The following is a 5,119-nucleotide window of genomic DNA, read 5'->3' as shown; positions in this document are numbered from 1 at the left end:
AGTACGCTCACTCACACAGACAAAACTTTAAAATGGGAATTTGATATGCTTTACAAGATGGGCTCATAACAACAGTTGGACCAATGGGGCTCCAACAGGTCCTCTCTATGCTAGTAAGAACCGATCTATGCTCGATATTGGCACCCTAGGGTTCCCTGTATGCTAGTAAGAACCTCTCTGTGATGTACACATCCTATGACCCCAAGGCCACAAGGTGTCCTCTATGTTTTGAAGAAACCCTTCATGAGGGTTTTTTGGCAACCTATGGACCTAGGGCCATAGGGTCCTCTCTATGCCAATAAAAAACACTATTTTCTCTATATTGAGGAGACCTTGTGGGCTGAAGGCCATAGGGTCCTCTCTATGCTAGTAAGAGCCTCTGTTTTCTCTATATTGACACCCTATGGGCCATAGGGTTCCCTCTATGCAGTCAAAAACACTATTTGCTCTATAGTGGCACCATGTGGCTTGAAGTCCATAGGGTCCCTTGTATGCTAGAAACCACTATGAGGGTTTTTTGGCAACCTATGGGCCCAAGTCCATAGGGGCTCTCTTTGTGGCCATAGGGTTTTTTGTATACTAGGGAAAACTCTCCATGCTCTATCTTGTCAACTTATGGCGGTTGTCCTCTATGCTAATAAGAAACCACCATTGCTCTAGGTTTGTCTCCTATTGCTTTACGGCAACAAGGTGTCATCCTCAAATGTTATCCAAAAAATGGTTCTAAGGTGACTTTTATACTTTAGTCACCTTAGCTCAAAAATGTACATGGGGTTCTCTTACTCATTATTACAAAGTGGGAACAAATCTGAGTCCTCACTAACTGATTAATCTTTACATAACCCAGATGAATGGATCAAAATGATAAGACGTCTTTGACATAAAGACTTACATGATGCTGGTGTTCCTGCTGATGTCACTATTTAACAAACTCTTGTTGGCTACCTCATTTATGTATGCAACACGAGGCCGGATAAATAGTTTGCAGTCTCACAGGTCAGCAGATTTATGCATAGCCCAGGGTCTAAGCATTGGTAGGTTGTCAAGAGGATTTCCACTACCTTAGTGGCACTTTACATCTTGGCTTGTTTTATCCCAAGGGGGGATTATTGCCGCCATACTTACATGCTTTTTCGGACTCAGATTGGGATGGTTGTGGATCGAGTTCGCAAAGCCAGATTGTACACCCGCAATGTAGGTGTTGGCGCGTAACTCTTGTCGGGGGCAACACACTGCACTTCTCCGCACTCGATTTCGACCATCGGTGCGCGCGTAGCATTAAGATAAAACTCTCACTCTCTCTGTTACAGAGAGTACGCTCACTCACACAGACAAAACTTTAAAATGGGAATTTGATATGCTTTACAAGATGGGCTCATAACAACAGTTGGACCAATGGGGCTCCAACAGGTCCTCTCTATGCTAGTAAGAACCGATCTATGCTCGATATTGGCACCCTAGGGTTCCCTGTATGCTAGTAAGAACCTCTCTATGATGTACACATCCTATGACCCCAAGGCCACAAGGTGTCCTCTATGTTTTGAAGAAACCCTTCATGAGGGTTTTTTGGCAACCTATGGACCTAGGGCCATAGGGTCCTCTCTATGCCAATAAAAAACACTATTTTCTCTATATTGAGGAGACCTTGTGGGCTGAAGGCCATAGGGTCCTCTCTATGCTAGTAAGAGCCTCTGTTTTCTCTATATTGACACCCTATGGGCCATAGGGTTCCCTCTATGCAGTAAAAAACACTATTTGCTCTATAGTGGCACCATGTGGCTTGAAGGCCATAGGGTCCCTTGTATGCTAGAAACCACTATGAGGGTTTTTTGGCAACCTATGGGCCCAAGTCCATAGGGTTCTCTCTTTGTGGCCATAGGGTTTTTTGTATACTAGGGAAAACTCTCCATGCTCTATCTTGTCAACTTATGACGGTTGTCCTCTATGCTAATAAGAAACCACCATTGCTCTAGGTTTTTCTCCTATTGCTTTACGGCAACAAGGTGTCATCCTCCATGCCAATACTTTAAAAAAAACTAAATGATGTACATTGACAACCTATGGACTAGGGCCCAGGTGTGCTCTATGCTACCACAAACCCCTCTATGATTTACATTGAGACCCTATGGCCCAAGGGCCACAAGGTGCCCTCTCTCTCTCTCTCTCTCTCTCTCTCTCTCTCTCTCTCTCTCTCTCTCTCTCTCTCTCTCTCTCTCTTGGATTTGATTTTTTTATTTGACATTACTACCTCTCCTCCCTCTCTATCAGCTTCCTCTCCTTTGTTTGTCTCTCTTCCTCTCCTTTCTCTCTCACTCCAAATAACTTTTTTTCTCCCTCTTCTCATCTCTCCCCATTCATATAGCAGACAGTCCCTTGTGAATTTTGGGCTTGAATATTATCTACCGGTTTGCCTGTACCATCGTCATTCAGACACCCCCTACCATATCTCCTCTTTCTAGGACCTCTCTCACACCAACAAAAAGCGTAAAATACAAAGGTTAGTTCTTTATTGTTTTAATGTTTTATTGTTTTACTATTTTTTTATAAGAGAGGAAGTAAATGTACAAAAAAAGATTGAGCTTACCTGCGAGCAGTGTCGTGAGGCACTGTCGTGTTTGGGAGAGAGGCGCAGGGAGGGAGAGAGAAGGCGGAAGAGGCGGCATCGTAGGATGATTCACGTTTATGAGAGAGGCTCAGGGAGGCGTTCAATGTTGTAAGGTCCTCCTCTTATCCCTTACTTGCTAAAATATCTAAGCCGTCGACTTTTCGAATACGATCAAGTAAAGCATCCTAGCTACCCATGAGACGCTTTCAGTTTTAACCATGGGAACGTGGACATAACCAATGCAAAGCTATCCATGAGACACTTTTAGTTTTCACCATGGGAACGTGGATATAACCAATGCATGGAATATTAGTTTTATCTCAAGAAAAAATTTGCATAAGAAAACAAAGAAAGAATAAGGGTAAGGTGAAAAAGTAACTTGTTGAAAGTAGCTTGTTGAAGAAGCCACTTGTTGAAAAATTATATTGTTGAAAAATCCACTTGCTGAATTGAAAAATAGCCACTTGTTGAATTGAAAAAGTAGCCACTTGTTGGAAAAGTAGCTTCATGCATAAGCCACTTGTTGGAAAGTAGCTTCTTGCATAAGCCACTTGTAGAAAAAGTTGCTTCTTGCATAAGCCACTTGTCGAGAAATTAGCTTCTTGCATAAGTAGCTTGTTGGTGAAGCTTTGAAAAGGAAGAAATCATATCAAGATATGCAAAAGTAACTTATCACGATAAGTAAAGGGACTTATCAAAATTCAGTTTAAAAGGACGCCTTCCCTACTCATTAAACACTTTGCTACGCTTCACTTCATTTCATTTCTCTACACATTTTGAAAATACAAGCTTAATAGTGAGCTATGAAATCCATAGCTAATCCTCATTCTTCATACACACCCTACACACATTTCTCTCCTCAAGAGAAGCCATAACCAAAATCCAAATTACCATTACCCTCTTCAACTTCTCTCTCTTAACCTACAAGCTTTCCATAGCTTGAATTTTCTTAATCTCTTTCTATTCCCATAACCAAATTTGTGGTTTTCAAGCAAAGGAAAGCGGAAAAGATCCGGCCACATCAATACACTTGCCGTTGCTCTTCCAAAGCAAGGAAAATACCCTACTATCTACACATTAAGGTTCCAAAACCTTAAGCCTCTTTAAGACACTTGATTAATCCTCTCCACGGTAGTAAAGGTACGCCTAAATACCTTCATAAAGAAGAATTTGTAAATCATTCATACACTATTACATGCATATTTTACGATACACTAGCAAGTCCACTCTTAGGAACTTTGCCATTTTACACTACCATGCATAGAAGGGTTTTACTCTTGCATAAGCACTCAAAGGAAGTTTTGATTAGTTGCACAAGGTTGTAGGTGCATTTTGAAGTTTTGTGTGTACAACAGATAGACACACCAAAGTAAAAACTCATTATAAAAAGCATATGCATTGTTTATTTCAAGTTTGTCTGCTTCAAGTTTGTTTTGCAAATTAGAAGGGGAGAGTAAGGGGATAGATTCAAGGATGTCATGACTGTGTTGCTTGAACATAAAACTCCCAAAACTTCCATGGAGATGCCCCATGGATGGCAAATGATGAAAAGGGACCAAAATGGGATCCATCGAAGTTGGGGATAACTTGAAACTTACGTAGAGACAAAACCTTAAACTTCCATGAGATTCGTTGTTTTCTTAAGGTCTTGTTTGAATAAAAAATTAAAAGGAATTATGAATTATGGGTTTATAACTCAAGGAGCTTAATCTAAAATTACAACTAGGATTAAAAACTTTTACCGAGAAGATTGACGTGGATAGCCCTAGCATAACATAGCGATTTAAGTGTGAACTTGTCTTCATGTTTGGAAAAAGGCCGGTGCAGGTGTTTACCTGTGGGATACAATGGGGGATGGTCCTTTTCGGCTAGGACTGATAACCGTTGGTCTATGGTTGAGCTCAAGGTTCATTCACTACCCTAGAAATGGGATTGAATGGGGGTGTGTCCTGGCCGGGTGGATGTGACCCGTGGATGCGTCTGGAAATCAACCTAGTCCATGTAGGCCTGATGCCGACGGGAAAAGGAGGAAGGAAAAAGGATCCATGGAGGGATCATGATAAGGGAGGAGGATTTGATTTAATTAAGGAACTCTTCAAATTGTTTGGGAAAAAAGAACCTTGGAAAGGCTAGGAACTTAAATGGGCTATTCCACAATTGTCCTCATTAGCCGGACCTTTGCTCTTCTTCTCAGGATTATTGATTTAAAAGGAACCCAAAGTAGATTATTTTTGAAACCTTTCCCACACAAGATAAAGAAAAATAAGAATTGGAATCTGTGTAAAGGTGTCGCCTTCTCACGTGGCAAAGGAGACAGGATACCCGAGTCCTAGGACGAGGATCGGGATATGCTTGGAGAAGTATATGTGACTGCTTGAAAGATAACTAGATAATCTTGCTAATATTAAAGGAAAAAGGAAGTAAAAATATTCTATAAAGGAAAAGGTGGGAACAACCTGATAAATGCACATTTGCAAGGGTATGCAATAGTTTGCATGCTACTTTCAAATGCTT

The sequence above is a fragment of the Adiantum capillus-veneris genome, chromosome 5 (genome assembly GCF_014529385.1).
Source record: "Adiantum capillus-veneris isolate H3 chromosome 5, ASM1452938v2, whole genome shotgun sequence".
Classification (NCBI taxonomy): Eukaryota; Viridiplantae; Streptophyta; class Polypodiopsida; order Polypodiales; family Pteridaceae; genus Adiantum; species Adiantum capillus-veneris.
The sequence above is the reverse complement of the archived record's forward strand: the minus strand, read 5'-3'. Positions refer to the sequence as shown.